General features: G+C 38.6%; 1 long non-coding RNA gene across 1 annotated transcript; it reads right to left on the reverse strand.

Annotated features, from left to right (window-relative positions):
• Window positions 1–3,495: 3,495 nt before the first annotated feature.
• LOC116571692 lies at window positions 3,496–16,001 on the reverse strand. The gene is made up of 3 exons (XR_004277949.1): window positions 15,938–16,001; window positions 7,560–7,563; window positions 3,496–3,506 (listed from the first exon to the last, which is right to left on the reverse strand). It is a non-coding gene; the product is annotated as an uncharacterized LOC116571692 (long non-coding RNA).
• Window positions 16,002–17,224: the final 1,223 nt, after the last annotated feature.

The following is a 17,224-nucleotide window of genomic DNA, read 5'->3' on the forward strand; positions in this document are numbered from 1 at the left end:
TCATCCAGACATTGAATCAGGTTCTCAGGGACATCTGCCCCAAGAGTTTGGAATTTTGAACACGTTCCCAATGTGAATTTCATTCATAATCATTTTTAAATCTGTTCACTCACAATACAATAGAGAGGGAGGAACAACTAGACCAGCAGTTGGGAGGCCTAAATTCTCTTTGCAACTCTGCACACTGTGATTCTACAAACCTTGGCAAGCCCTCTCTGAGGCGGTGAGCGCATTCTGCCTTGCCAACCAGAAGTCTTTCAGTGCAAAGAAGTCACCTCACGAGCAAAAACAGATGATCACCAAATTTGAGTCTATTCTCTCAACTGTTAAAACAGCCTGAATGATCTCTAAGGTCATTTTCGACACTAATATTTAACAATTCCAGCAAGTGAATACACTTATCTTATCAATATTCAGTGCCTTTGTAGGGCTGAAACTATTCAATTATTGATAGCCAAGGGAGTCAGTGCAGATTTTGATCCAAACGTGTTCACCTTCAAAACCCATATGTTTAGGCATGCTGAGTACATTCTGATGCACGTCCCCCATGCCCATTTGGAGTGAAAGCAGAAGCCCATCATTATCACCATTACAGCCCTTAGACCATGACTGAAAGAAACTGAAGAAAGAAGAAAAAGAGAATTATGCCTCGTTAGAAGCTGAAGGCACTCTGCTTTAAGATAAGCACCCATTCCTTCCTTCCTTCCTTCCTTCTTTCTTTCTTTCTTCCTTCAAATACACATACTTTGCACCTACTATAAACCAGACATTCTCCTAGAATGTCTAGAGATACAGTAACAAAGGTGTGGACCTTGGACTCTCTCACACTCTCACAGTATAAACTGTGCTGATAATCTTCAGGCATTGCAGGCTCAGTTGGGATGGCTGGCTGCTGTATTCCATGCTCTCCACCTTCTTATCTACAGACACAATTCAGAGCATCCTTAACATATATGGCATAGTTGCTCCGAATATATATATATGTAGTGTGTGTGTGTGTGTGTGTGTGTGTGTACACGTGGGGGAAGGGAGCAAGGGAGAAAGAGTAACAGCTGGTATCTCAGCGAGGGAGAGCCATATGAACATGATCTCTCATTAATGAGATGCATAACGAACCCCTTGGTCAGCTTCTAGGGAGCCTTTTAAAAGCAAGCAGGCTCTGTCAGCTGCATTTTTGCTCTTGCTGTCCTGCCTGCCCAGAACACAAGGGAAATGCTTGAGCGCAGAAAGGGCCACTTGCCGATAAGTTAACCATGGTTGTGCAGAAAGACAAAACGATCATGAGGTGACCACCTTTAGACTTGCCACCATTCATGGAAAATCATTAGAGGCCAAACTGTCACACTTCAGATTTAATAAATCCAAAACTTTCTGAACCATATACTAGCAACTACAGTGGTGCAAGTACACAAAATAAATTCAGGAATTCTGCGCCAATGATACTTTTGATCTTTAAAATAGAGAGATACTGCTTGGCTTTCTGTTTCATAAGAAATGCATGAATTTTTCCAGATATATAAAGTGGCTCGAGGTTTGAGACCTTTTAAGATCCAGATTTTTCACTGTACTCTGATGCAGAATTCACAATACAGAGTAAACTATAGCTTCAAAAATAAAACACTCTGCCTGACATAGCATTAAAATAAGAAAAATGTTATCTGATTTATAAACTATATAAACTACACATTTTATGTTAAGTTTCCCTTTGTAAGAGAAAATGATAATTATGTATTGATAGACTAATGATTTTCAACCATGTAGAATATTTTTTATAGTTTAAATGTTCATTATTTTATTAAAGAATATATCTGTGAGGCTAACAACAGGCCCATCTCAAAATCTGAGAGTTACCTTAAGCTGAAGTCTGGAAAAGATGGGGTATTTGGATTCAGTCCAGAAGCAGAAAGAAGTATGTAAGATCTAAGCCCACTTACAAGAGAGGCAAGGTAACTAGAATTAAAGTTGTACTATTTAGCATTTATAAAATCTAAATTATCATTATTCATATTCATTTTTCAACAAAAACCCCAGCATATTCTTCTTTAAAAAATATTTGGTTTGTTTATTTAAGAGAGACAGAGAGTGAGAGAGAGCCCAAGACGGGGGAGGGTCACAGGGAGAAGCAGACTCCCCACGGAGCAGGTAGCCCAAGTCGGAGCGCCATCCCAGGACTCCAGGATCATGACCTGAACGGAAGGCAGAGGCTTAACCAACTGAGCCATCCATGCGTCCCAACCCCAGTAGATTCTGTATCAGTACTCAATAACCAGCATATTCAAAATCAATATTTGATAGATCAGTATATTCTTTTTTTTTAAAGATTTTATTTATTTATTTGACAGACAGAGATCACAAGTAGGCAGAGAGGCAGGCAGAGAGAGAGGAGGAAGCAGGCTCCCTGCTGAGCAGAGAGCTCGATGCAGGACTCGATCCCAGGACCCTGGCATCATGACCTGAACCGAAGGCAGCGACTTTAACCCACTGAGCCACCCAGGTGCCCCAGATCAGTATATTATTTCCTTTATATGTTATAATTGGGCATATTCTCCCTCTGCCCAGAGCACTTCATGCATCAGAAGTAAGTTGGTGTAAAGGGGCAATAGAGTCCTTTGGGAAAATATGAAAGTATGGATGATTTGGGCCTAAGACTCCCAGTTTCCCGTTCCGAGGCTTAGTTCTTTCTCTGGCTAATCTCGAGAACTCACTTCACTTTGAGAACTCTGAGGTTGAAAATTCCCATCATTCTCTCCAGTCTTGACATTCTTTGGAGGTGACAAGGAGTTTAGCTGACCGCTCGCCATACTGAAGATGTACTAGAGGCCAGTGAGGACCTACTTGTGGTTGACAACAATCCAACAGGCAAGGGCACACATTTTAGTTTCACGGAAGATAACACATGGTATTCAGCACAGTGGTGAGGTGTGTTACAGAATTCATTGCCGTGGAAAATTTATTCTGTTCAAGACCTGGGATGTTATTCCTGGCAGTCTAATCCTTCCTGTTTGCTTTCAGCTAGACAAAGGGTAGCACTGATCTTTTGGGATGTACTGTGTGATGTTTTGCCTTTACAACATTCTAAAGAATGCTGGGCCCTAGCAGGATAACAGAAAACAAAGCTGGAACATATACTGCCTAGAATATTGACCTCCTCTTAGGAAGTGGAATGGTTTTATAGGAAAAAAAATGGAGATGATATTTTGAAAGAAACTATTACAGGTAGAATTTAAACATAAAATGCCAAAGAGATAAAACATAACGAGCATACAAACCATTTGTTTTATGCTGTGAAGTTCTACATGGGTATCAGGCACTGTGGCAGCCCATGCCATTGCAGGGGATCTGCCGGCTCACCTTGTTGGCCAGGGCAGCACCCAAACCCGATATCATCCAACTTTAACTCTATCTCACCCCTCAAATTCTGAGTCCTGGGCTGGGTTAGTTACAGCTCAGTGGAGAAAGACCCCATATCCCTTATCAAATGAAAGTAAAATAGGCTACATCCACCCCTATAATGTCCTGATGGCACGAAGAAGTTGAATGAGCACATGGTTCAAAGCCCCATGGTCTGTATTCCTGCTACAATATGTAAGTAAAGACAATATGAACACTTTACGGAAGAAGAAAAACATATGGGCCGATTTCACCAAAGATTCTGCATCCCACATGGACAGTACCCGGAAGGGGAGCATCGCAGCGCTTACCGCCACACTTTAGGCCGTGCCCGGAACAGGGGTAACAACTTTAAGCAGCACCTCTCTGACCTTGTTACATACTTTGCCTGCAAGAAGTCATGGCCCCAGGAACAATCTACAGGGATTCTTGTGTGATGCTTAATAGTTTGGTAATGAAGGGAATAAAAGAATCATTAGAAAATTAGAAACCAGGGCACCTGGGTGGCTCAGTGGGTTAGAGCCTCTGCCTTTGGCTCAGGTCATGATCCCAGGGTCCTGGGATTGAACCCCACATCGGGCTCTCTGCTCGGCACGGAGCCTGCTTCCTCCCCTCTCTATATGCCTGTCTCTCAGCCTACTTGTGATCTCTGTCTGTCAAATAAATAAATATAATCTTAAAAAAAAAATAGAAAGAAAATTAGAAACCACAGACTTATGGTTTCACTTACTTGTGGGGCATAAGGAAGAACATGGAGGACATTAGGAGAAGGAAAGGAAAAGTGAACTGGGGGACATCGGAGGGGGACATGAACCATGAGAGACTGTGGACTCTGAGAAACAAACGGAAGATTTTGGAGGGGAGGAGTGTAGGGGGTTGGGTAAGCCTGGGGATGGGTATTAAGCAGGGCATGTATAGCATGGAGCACTGGGTGTAGTGCATAAACAATGAATTCTGGAAAACTGAAAAAATAATTAAATTAAAAAAAAAGGATGGACATTGAGATTTCTTAACTGAGAGAGAATATGAATACATTTGCATCCCATGCAAATGTTTGCCAAAGAGAAATTTTAGCAGAGAAGCAGGATAATAATCACACGGACCAGATGACCCATTCTTTTGATGCCAGTATTTGTTTTGTTTTATTTCTCAACCACCACTATCTTTGCTCAGTGACGCCATGATGAAAGGGGCCACTGGGATAGGTGTAGAGCTTATACATGGACTCAGCACCATGGGCTTCCACCCACGAAGCCGGTCTAGCTACGGGCACTATTGAGCCTAACTTGCTAATTGCAGAAATCAACACTGAGCCTTGATAAGGCAACATGTCTCGGGGGGGGGGGGGGTTCGGGGGAGATACGGGGGCGGAGGGCGATCAGTCAGTCCATAGAGCGTGTTGATTATACTGGACCATTTCTATCATGTAAGGGACAGATCTTTGTTTTCACTAGCACAGACTCTCTGCCTGTGGATTTGCCCTCTCTGTCCACTATGCTTCTGCCAAAACCAATATCCATGAAATTACACAATGCCTCTACTCTGATATTCCACACAGAATTGCTTCTGACCAAAAAAGTAATCTTACAGCAAATCAAGTGAAATAATGGTCCTTTACTAATGGAATTCATTGGTCTTAACATATTTCTGATCAGATCAGCACAAAAGCAGTTGACTGGATAGACTAGTATATGGATAAACTTCTGAATATTCGCTAAAACCATGCCAGCTAGTGGGAATGCTTTATGAGTCTGAAACGATGTCCTTCAGGATATGATATATGCCCTAAATCAGCAAGAACTATACAATATTGTTTCTCCTAGGACCCAAATTCATGGATCCAGGAATCAAGGGGTAGAAACAGTAAGTGGTTCTTCTATTACTTCTACTGACCAATTAGTAAAAATTTTCTTGGGGTTCTGTTGGTAAGCAGCCTTAGTTCTCAAGGGAGGAATGCTTTCACCAGGACATACAACAATAGTCTATTAAACTGGAAGTTGGTTCTGCTACCCATGTTCCTCATATCAATTAGCACGTCAAGCAAAGAGTACTCTGTTGGCTGGAGTTATTGACCCTGATTTTCAAAGGGAAATTTGGGTGTAATAACACAATGATGAGTATGTACAAAAGGCAAGAAATATCTTCAGGCCACTCATAAATATATTCACATCCTAGGAGAAAAATCAGTAGAAAGCTGCAACATTCCAACATAGGCAGGACTGTGAATGACCCAGATTCTTTAACTATGAAGGTTTGGGGTACCCCATCAAACAAAGATTCACAAATGGCCAAGATGCTTGCTAATGGGAAGGGTAAGTAGAACGGGTTATGGAAAAAGATAACTATAAACGCCAGTTAGAACCACAAACATAAAGATGAGGACTACAATAGTCATATATCTCATTCTTACTTTAATATAACATTTTTGTGCATAGATTGACTGATTATTTTCTTCCTCTCTTCTCTTCCCTACCTTGAAACTCTAAATGTACTAATATTTGAACATAGATCTCAACATTTAGAGATGGGATCTCAAAGGGGGAATATGAGTTCAGGTAGCAAAGGAATGATCAGCACCCAAATGGATAAAGGGGTTATCTAATTTCTTTGGGGGAAATAAGCATGTTTTTCATTTGTGTCAAGAATTATTTGCATCATAGGAGGTGAGAACGGGATTTTGTTTCTGTGTTTACTTGCAAATTCCGTAAGGACAAAAGAAAAGTACAGGAGACCAGCTTGCCCTTGGACAACTTTGCAAACTGTAACTACATTCTACCAGAATTCCCCTTCTTGTGTAATTCCAGATTAGGGCTGGATTGAAGAAAAATACATGTATTATTTTTAAGTCAGACCAGAAGAAGCAATCTTTTTTATGAACCAAAGTTCAGTGTAGGGCACCACATTCTGGGACAGCTCACACATATTTTGTCTAATTTGTTAGGTCACCTTGTTTTTACAGACGTGAGTTAGGCTTTGCAGTTGATAACAACTTCTAACTTCCATAGGATATTTTTTGACTTCTCTGAATCCCCAACTAGGCTTGTGTCCAACTCTGTGGGGGAATGCTGGGAGCTTCTGCAGGTCGCCCACATCATCCGGGTCACAGATGACAGGGAATAAATGTAGGCCCTCGGGGCGCCTGGGTGGCTCAGTGGGTTAAAGCCACTGCCTTCGGCTCGGGTCATGATCCCAGAGCCCTGGAATCGAGTCCTGCATAGAGCTCTCTGCTCAGCAGGGAGCCTGCTTCCTCCTCTCTCTCTGCCTGCCTCTCTGCCTACTTGTGATCTCTGTCTGTCAAATAAATAAAATCTTTTAAAAAATAAAGAAAGAATAAATAAATGTAGGCTCTTGTTTGTCCTTTTATGTTTCAATTCAACCCTATAGGTTCCAATTTATATTTTTTCAGCCCCACCGCATGTCTCAACTGCTAACCTGATTTACTGATAGCAGCTTCAGGCCCTGGATCCCATGCAACAGCAGCTTTGCACAGACAAGTTAACGAGCCCACACAGCGTACACCCAAACTGCGATGATAAATTGTTTATTATGCATCATATACAGACCAATACTTTCCTGAACTAACCTTCCGAGATTATCACTGCTAAATTTTCTTATCCTGTCAAATATTCAGGGACTAGAAACATCACATTTGTTTACTTTTCTAAATCTCTTTTTTATTTTTTTTTAATTTTTAATTTTTAATTTTTTATAAACATATATTTTTATCCCCAGGGGTACAGGTCTGTGAATCACCAGGTTTACACACTTCACAGCACTCACCAAAGCACACACCCTCCCCAATGTCCATAATCCCACCCCCTTCTCCCAAACCCCCTCCCCCCAGCAACCCTCAGTTTGTTTTGTGAGATTAAGAGTCACTTATGGTTTGTCTCCCTCCCAATTCCATCTTGTTTAAAGCCCCATTTTGGAGAAAAATGCAGTCTCGACCATGTTTGAGTACTAATGTACTCTATGACCCATGAAGTGCGGAAGAAGTGCTGGTATTGACTGTGAAGACCAAGGGCTCCTAAAGTTCAAGGTCTATTCTTTGGGGATGATGGGACTCCCACCCTCACAGGAGCTCGGAAGCACTGCTTTGGTCTCCCCCATTGTTACCAGTCTTTTCAAAATCAATACTCTCTTCAAAGTAAAACCCCAGTTTGGGCTACTTATCTCCATACTCTTACTGTGGACATTGTCTAGCTTCTTTATCTCTTCCAAAAAATATATATATGTCAGTTTTTTTTTTTTTACCAAGAAAAAATCCTCTTAATACTGCCTTTGGAACAAAGACTTTCTGGCTCAAAGCCATGGTTGGTAACTTGAAAACAAAGGTCTAGAAAGCAGCCTTCTCTCATTATTTAGGATGATTCAATGACACAGCACAAGTCTAAATCTCAGTGTATTATTATTATGGACAAATAGGTAAGTAGTTGGGTAGATAATTATGTACTTTTCTACTCTTTGGGATTTTATGGCTTCCTGTCTGCTTCTTTCCATTTTATTGGAAAGAGATAAAACTCCATTCTTAGTTCTGCCTTTAAATTGGTATTCTTTGCTTCCAACTCTGCTTGAGTGGTATTGGAAGAAATATTTACCTGTTTTCCTAGAAAAATTGCAGAAGTCATACAAACCACAAACATCCACAAATATAAGGTACTTAGAGCACAAATTATCTGCTTTGGGACAAGGGAGAAGAATACCATAAAAATATATAACAAAATCAATTTCTTCACATACCCAGAACATTTTATCTTAACAAAACAAAACAAACAAACAATAAGCTATTGTAGGAAATTTCAGAGGGGAAACCTCAGTGCAAAGGATAGGTACTACTTAAATTGAAGTTTCACTTTTTAAGAAGCAGGAAGAAGTATGTACATGACCCTAAGTTCCTTTAGCATATTCCACTATATCTATATATTCTAAATACTTCAAAATTTTTATTCTTGACTTGCTTCAATTAACACATATCATTAGATAGCTGTACATATAAATACATACTTAAATTGCTGCAATTAAGTGTATAAAAAGCAAGTCATTTGAACATTTCAAGGAAGGTACAATATTCTATACAGCCACACACGCTAGTCACAAAATAGTCAAAGGAATAAAGTACTTGTAGAGCATACTTATGAATGTTGATTAAGAGCTTCTAAATATAAACTTATTCCAACATCTGCCTATGACTCTGACTTTAACGTTCAACTTTCCTTAGGTGCACAGCTCTTCCAACTATGGGATTCAGAAACCCAATATTTAAAATGTATTTTTAAAATTACCACACCCACACTTCTTATTTAATAAATACACAGCTATTCACATTATTCTGAACTTTTCATTATCTCTTCGCTACTCTATCATTAACAAGACAAATCAAAACAAACAGCTAACAATAAAAAATGCCACCATCTGCTTCTTGAATTTCCTTGGGTCTAGAAACATCTCTTACATCAGACAAAATGTCCTCCTTCCTTCCACATACCAAGCATGCCTGGCACCGTACCTGTAGTGCCAGTCTGAAACAAGATTAGCCCAAGAGTATTTATGGGAGCAATCTTTCTTTTTCTGCAATAATTGGGTTTCACAGTAATAACAAAGCTCAGTAAATTACATATGCCCAATGAAATATATTATCCATATGTGTGGAGGGTGTAGGAAAATCCCAAAATAAGTTAAAACAGAAAAGAAGTAAAGTGAGTTATTTTGTCCTGCTGTTATCACAGGCATAACATACATTCTTTGGAGGTCGATTACCCAGAGGCAGACATAGATTACTGCTTTTGAGAAGAAAGGAAGCAAAAATATGTGAGAAAGAGACATGACTGGTTTTCTCTAACCCCTATCTGCTCTTCTACATCAGGTGTGGGATGGAAGAATATAAGAAGGAATCCCTTCTGACAAAATTCATTTTCAGACTATTCAGTTACAATAAAAAAAAAAAACAGCAGCAGCAGCATATTCAGTGAAACAACTTCGATATGACTTCTCATAATCAATGCATATAATTGATTTAAAAGAACCAACTTACTCCTAACAAGAGAACTAAACAAATTAACTTCAGGTGATTGGCTTTTTCTATAGTCATCATATTTTATATATTTTTAAAAGCACAAATAAACACTTTAAAAAATAACAGAACTCAGAATATCTACTTCTTTAATTTTCATAAATAATTCCAGGCCTCAAGGTAACTTAGAAGCAGAAATTACATTAATATTTTCAGCTATTAGTTATTCTAAGCTCATAAGTGATTCAACATCTAAAATCAAAATTCAAATTTAAATACCACAATGCTAATATTGGTTACATTCAAGAACAAGTTCTAAACACAGGAGTTGACAATAACTCATGACCATCATGTCTTTAGTTATTACTAGTTGTACTCTGGAAATGATGCAACAGTCCTTTTCACCATTCACAAAACTGGTTAATTTAATCAAATAATTAGACTAATCCAAAGGCAGAAAAAATAATAAACCACTTTTGGGGAATGGGGGGAAAAACTTCATTTATTTTTATTTATTCCAATTTTTCCACAGAAAGATTTCATATAGAGAAGTATATAAATGATGATGGATAATATAAGGAAAATCATGATTAATGTAAAGAAATATACCAGGTCAGAATGCAGAGTTAAGACTGTAACTATAAAAAAAAAAAAAGACTGTAACTATAAATCCTTACCGTAACAATTTGTATGCCTAACACAGCCAACTGTTTAATGTCTGAGTTGCCTGGCAGCCTACAGAATCTCCGTGAGATAGAAATAAATGGAAACTTGTATCTAGATTCAAGTGAACTTTCTCCAGGAGGGGTGCAGGTGGGCCTGGGACATAGGAGTAACATAATATGTTCTCAAGGTTGGCAGTGGAGAGTTTCAAGCATAGACATGTGAAAAGAGAGGTAGTCAAAGTAGACAGTCACCAACAGTTTTACTCCCTCACTCTACAGAGGGAAAGAGTAAAATTTTATACTCAAAGAGCAAATTATATGGAAGTGAAGGAAAGTTTCTCTTAATAATAAGCTCAAAAGATAAGGTCACAGGTCCAAATAATGTCACCTATGAGTACGGAGTTGGATCCACTTAAATTTAAAGAGCTTTCATTTTCCAGTATTACATTTTGTTCCTCTCTAAGAAGATCCGATATAAAGATGACAATCAGAAAATAAGTAGGCCCCCTCTATTCATATACATCTCCTGCTATGCATTCTGGAAATGTCCAGTTTATACTTCATAGTTTAAAAACAAAACAAACAAACAAAACAACAAAACAATGACAACAAAAAACACAACTCCTGCAAGGATACTTACTGATGACCATTATCAATTAATTTCTTAATTGCCATGATTAGAAAAGGAAGCTGATTGCAGCCAAACTGACAGAAGTACCAAAATATGAATTGAAGCTGACCCTAAAAAGGTCAACATTCTTGTCATTAAATGGGGAATAAAGAAAAAAACTTAAAATGATTATTTGAAAGATTCCTGGGGAAGATGGCAGAGGAGAATCCTCAGCTCACTTCATGTCAGATACATAACTAGTTAACACACACTTTACTGTAAAAAACACAGAAGATGACCTAAAGACTGGCACAACAGACCCCACAGCTAAACATAGAGAAGAGACCACATTGAAGAAAACAGGAAGGCTGGAAATGTGGTCAGGTGTCAAAAGGATGCACTGGACTGTCCTCAGGAGAGAGTGATGTCACAGGCATGGAGAGTAAAGTGCAACAGAGCCCCCATGCCAAGCACTCTGGGCATGCAGGACCCACACTGGGAAGATAAGCCCCCATAATATTGGCTCTTAAAAACCAGACAGGCCTAGAAATAGGTGAGGACTTTAAACATCAGCAGACTCTGCTCTGGAAGCTGGGAGGGTGGAGTTTCCACCCTTAAAAGGACAGAACAACAAACATCCCATGGATATTCAGCATAGAAGTACCTTTTTGAAAAACACTGGGGTATACAGGAAAGACATTTATTTACCAATCTCAGAGCATGTACTGGAGGGGCAGGAATATTTGAGAGACATTTCCAAGAACAAAACAGCTGGCAAGATCCATTTCAATCCCTTGCCTGCCAGCCTTGATACACAGACACCTGCAGAAACCAGCTCCAACAATCTCCACTGAGCTTGCGAAAACCATGCCTCCAACATTATGCTCTTCTGTGCATCCACCCCTTCTGACCCACTTGCTTTGGCAGTTTTCCTAGGCAGCTGCAACTTCCCTTCCCCTGATGGCAAAATGCACCCCACCCCCACATTCTTCTGCAGCCCAGTCCCTCCCATATGCCCTTGGCCAGAGGCCATCCAAAGCATTGCAACAGGCCTAGCAGGGTGTAAGCAGTCCTGACAGGGGCCAATACCACACTAAAGTGGTTCCCACACTAAGGAGAATGAAAGATAACCACACACACCAGTCCAAATGTGGCCCCAAATGTGGGCTGGGGGCAGACAGCTGTTCTGACTGCTGGCCCCACCCACCAAAGAAAGCATCTCAGAGGACTGTGCAGAGAGCACACATGGTATTTCGATGTTACTGCATCTCTGTGAAATGTCTGGTCTGACTCAACTCAAGCCTGAGGCTGCCCCAGACTGGCCCACTAACAACACAGGAATCAAACAAACCCCTCCCACAATAGAGAGCCATTGCAGACACATGAATTAAAGGTAAACACAGTTCAGCCACAACAGTAAGGGATATGCAACACACAGAGGAGACACCCCTGAAGTGCCAGGTTCTGGGAAACAAGGGATATTGTACTGTAGGGCACTACAGGACCTCTTCTTCCTAAGGCCACTGTTTTTATTTAAGATTTTATTTATTTGTCAGACAGAAATCACAAGTACGCAGAGAGGCAGGCAGAGAAAGGAGGAAGCAGGCTCCCCAGTGAGCAGAGAGCCCAATGTGGGGCTCAATCCCAGGACCCTGGGATCATGACCTGAGCCAAAGGCAGAGACTTTAACCCACTGAGCCACCCAAGCACCCCCCTAAGGCCACTATTTTCAAGAGTAGGAGACATAACAGGTTTTCCTAACACAGAGAGTTAGATAATATGAGGAAACATATGCCACATGAAAGAATGGGGCAAAATCACAGCAGGAGAGCGAAACTAAACAGAGAATACACCAGACAGAGAATTTAAAGTAATAGTCATAAAGACACTGGTCTCAAGAAAAAAGCAGAGAACCTCAATGAGACCCTCAACAAAAGAGAGAAAACATTAAAAAAAAATCAAAAAACAAGAATTCAATAAAATTAAGTTTCAACAAGCCTAATGCAATGAAATTAAATTAATTCAATGAAATTAGAAAATACACTAAATGGAATAAATAGCAGACTAGAGGAAGGCAGATCAGTGCCCTGGAAGTGCTATAAAAGAACAGAGTAATAAAAGAATCAGTTAGAACCAAAGGGGGAAAAAAAGATAAATGAAAATAGACTAAGGGAACTAGAGAAACCCTCAAGCATAATAATATTCTCAGTATAGAGATCTCAGTAGGAAAAGAGAGAAAGGAGGACAGAAAATTTATTTGAAGAAATAGTAGCTGAAAACTTCCAAAATCTGAGGAAGGAACTAGACATTCAGACCCAGAAGGCAGAGAGGGTCCTCAGCAAAATCAACCAAGGAAGGTCCACATCAAGACATATAGTAATTAAAATGGCAAGAAATAATAACAAAAAGAGAACTTTAAAAGCCGCAAGAGAAAGGAAAACAGTTACATAAAAGGGAAACCCCAAAAGGCTACCGATTTTTCAGCAGAAACTTTGAAGGCCAGAAAGGAACAACATGATATAGTCTAAGTTCTAAAAGAAAGAAAGAACAAAACAAAACAACTGCAATCAAGAATACTTTACCCTGCAAGGTTATCATTCAGAATAAAAGGAGAGAAAAAAAATTTCCCAGACAGAAAAAGTTAAAAGAATTCATGTCTACTAAACTAGCCCTACAACTAATGTTAAAAGGGACTCTTCGGAAAGGAAAGACTATAACCAGGTGTAATAAAAGTAGAAACCACAAAAGCAGTAAAATTAAGTCTATCTATAAAATCAGTGAGGGGATTCACAAAATCAAGAAAACTATGACGCCATATACCTAAAATGTTGGGAGGGGGCTGGGGCAAAGTATGGGTCCAAACTTAAGAAACCATAAATTTAATATACACTGCCACATAAAGAACATACAAACTAACCTAATGGTAACTATAAATCTAAAACCTGTAAGAGAGACACAAAAAGAATGGGGAAGGGATCCAAGTATATCACTGAAGAAAGCCAGAAAACTGTAAAAGCAAAAGAAAAAAGGAAAAGAGAAGAACTACAAAAACAACCACAATATAAGTAACAACATGACAGTAAGTACTACCTAGCAATAATTACTTTGAGTGTAAATGGACTAAACACTTAAATCAAAAGATGCAGTGTGATGTAATGGATAAAAAGACCCAGCTATATACTGCCTATGAAAGACTTTTTATTTCAGTTCTAAAGACACAGGAAGACTGAAAATAAAGGGATGGAAAAAATGATCATGCAAATGGCAGTGAAAAGAAAGCAGGGTAGTAATATTTATAACAAACAAAATAGACTTCAAAACAAAGCTGGTAACAAGATAAAGATATTAAAGATACAGATGTAGTGAAAAGAAGGGCCATCTGTACCCCAATGTTTATAGCAGCAATGGCCACAGTCACCAAACTATGGAAAGAACAAAGATGCCCTTCAAAGGACGAATGGATAAGGAAGATGTGGTCCCTATACACTATGGAGTATTATGCCTCCATCAGAAAGGACAAATACCCAACTTTTGTAACAACATGGACAGGACTGGAAGAGATAATGCTGAGTGAAATAAGTCAAGCAGAGAGAGTCAATTATCATATGGTTTCACTTATTTGTGGAGCATAACAAATAGCATGGAGGACATGGGGAGATAGAAAGGAGACAGAGTTGGGGGAAATTGGAAGGGGAAGTGAACCATGAGAGACTATGGACTCTGAAAAGCAATCTGAGGGTTTTGGAGGGGTGGGGGGTGGGAGGTTGGGGTACCAGGTGGTGGATATTATAGAGGGCACAGATTGCATGGAGCACTGGGTGTGGTGCAAAAATAATGAATACTGTTATGCTGAAAATAAAAAATAAATTTAAAAAAGATAAAGATGTTAAATAATCATAAAGGGAATGATCCAATAAGAAGAGATAACAACAATAAATATTTATGCATCCAACATGGGTGCACTCAAGTACATAAAGCAGGTAGTGGTAAACATAAAGAAGAAAAAAACATTGGAATAAACCTAACGAAAGAGATAAAGAATCTGTACCCAGAAAACTATAGAACAGTTATGAAAGAAATTGAAGATGACAAAATGGAAAAACATCACGTCACAAGTTGGAAAAACAAATGTTAAAATGTCAATACTACCCAAGTAATCTACACTTTTAATGCAATCACTATCAAAACACTACCAACATTTTTCACAGAGCTGGAAAAAATAATCCCAAAATTTGTATGGAATTACAAATGACCTCAAATAGCTGAAACAATCTTCAAAAAGAAAAGAAAAACTAGAGGCATCACAATTCCAGACTTCAAGCTGTATTACAAAGCTGTAATCATCAAGAAAGTATGATATTGACACAAAAACAGACACACAGATCAATGTAACAGCATAGAAAACCCAGAAATAGACCCACAACTATATGGTCAACTAATCTTTGACAAAACAAGGAAGAATAGCCAATGGGAAAAAGTCTCTTCAAAAAGTGGTGTTAGGAAAACTGGACAGTAACACGCAGAAGGATGAAATGGGCCACTTCCACCATACACAAAAATAAATCCAAAATGAATGAAAGATCTAAATGTGAGACAGGAAACCATCAAAATCCTAGAGGAGAACACAGGCAGCAACCTCTTTGACCTCAGTCACAGCAAATTCTTACTAGACATAGCTCCAGAAACAAGGGAAATGAAAGCAAAAATGAACTACTGGGACTTAAGATAAAAAGCTTCTGCACAGTGAAGAAAAAAATCAACAAAAGTAAAAGACAAGATATGAAATGAAGAAGGTATTTGCAAATGACATTCTTGATAAAAGATTAGTATCCAAAATCAATAAAGAACTTAGCAAACTCGACACCCTAATAATAAATAAGCCAATTAAGAAATTGGCAGAAGACATGAGCAGACATTTCTACAAAGAAGACTTACAGATGACTAACAGACAGATGAAAAGATGTTCAACGTTACTCATCATCAGGGAACTACAAATCAAAACCACAATAATATACTACCTCACACCTGTCAGAATGGCTAAAATTAATAACACAATAAACAACACATTGGTGAGTATCTGGAGAGAGGAAATGTTCTTAAACTGTTGGTGGGAATGCAAACTGGTGTAGCTACTCTGAAAAATAGTATGGAGGTTCCTCAAAATGTTAAAACTAGAACTACCCTATGTCCAGCAATCGCAGTACTAGGTATTTACCCAAAGGATACAAGAATACTGAATCAAACGGAAACACACAGCCCAACATTTACAGTAGCATTATCAATAGTGGCCAAATTATGGAATGAGCCCAAATGTCCATACTGATGTTGGATATACAATGGAATATTAATCAACCATGGGAAAGAATGAAATCTTGCCATTTGCAATCATATGGATGGAGCTAGAGTGTATTATGGTAAATGAAGTAAGTCAGCCAAAGAAAGACAAATACCATATGATTTCAATTCTATATGGAATTCAAGAAACAAAACAGATGAACATGGGGGAGGGGAATAAAAAGAGGGAAGCAAACCATAAAGAACTTTATTTTTTTTTAAGAGACTTTTAACTATAGAGAACAAACTGAGGATTGATGGAAGGAGGCAGGCAGGGGATGGACTAGATGGACGATAGGAATTAAGGAGGATACTTGTGAGGACGACTAGGTATTATATGTAAGTGATGAATCACTAAATTCTACACCTGAAACCAATATTACCCTATATGTTAACTAATTAGAATTTAAATAAAAACTTGACATATAAAGGGTAATACAATAATAGTAGGGGCCTTTACTATCACACATACATCAATATATAGGTCATTCAGACAGAAAATCAACAAGGAAAATAGTGTTTTTGAATGACACACTGGACCAGATAGATCTAACAGATTAGATTCCATCCAAATAACCAAAATACACATTCTTTTCATGTGCACATGGAACATTTTCCAGAATAGATCGCATATTAGGCCACAACACAAGTCAACAAATTTAAAAAGACTGAAGTCATATCATGCATCTTCCATGACCACAGTTCAATGGAACTGAAATCAGTCACAAGAAAAAATCTGAAATAAACACTAATACATACAGGTTAAACAAGATGGTAACAATGAATGAGTCAACTTAGAAATCAAAGAACAAATCAAAAACACAAGGAACAAATGAAAATGAAAACACAACGGTCCAAAATATTTGGGATGCAGCAAAAGACTGGACAGGATGTCCATCTGGCCTTGGCATATTAATATAATACTAATTAACTACATTAACTGACAGTTTTTCACCTAAGGTCAGGAACAAGATAAAGATGTTCACTCTCACTCCTTTTTTTTTCATGTAGTACTAGAAGTCCTAGTCACAGTGACAACAAAAAGAAATAAAAGACATTCAAACTGATACAGAAGAAATAAAAGTTTCACAATTTTTAGATAACATGCCACTACATGCAGAAAACGCTAAAGACTCCATCAAAAACTGCCAGAACTAATAAATTCAATTAAGTTGTAGAACACAAAATCAATACACAGAAATCTGTTGCATTTCT

The sequence above is a fragment of the Mustela erminea genome, chromosome 13 (assembly GCF_009829155.1).
Source record: "Mustela erminea isolate mMusErm1 chromosome 13, mMusErm1.Pri, whole genome shotgun sequence".
Taxonomy (NCBI): Eukaryota; Metazoa; Chordata; class Mammalia; order Carnivora; family Mustelidae; genus Mustela; species Mustela erminea.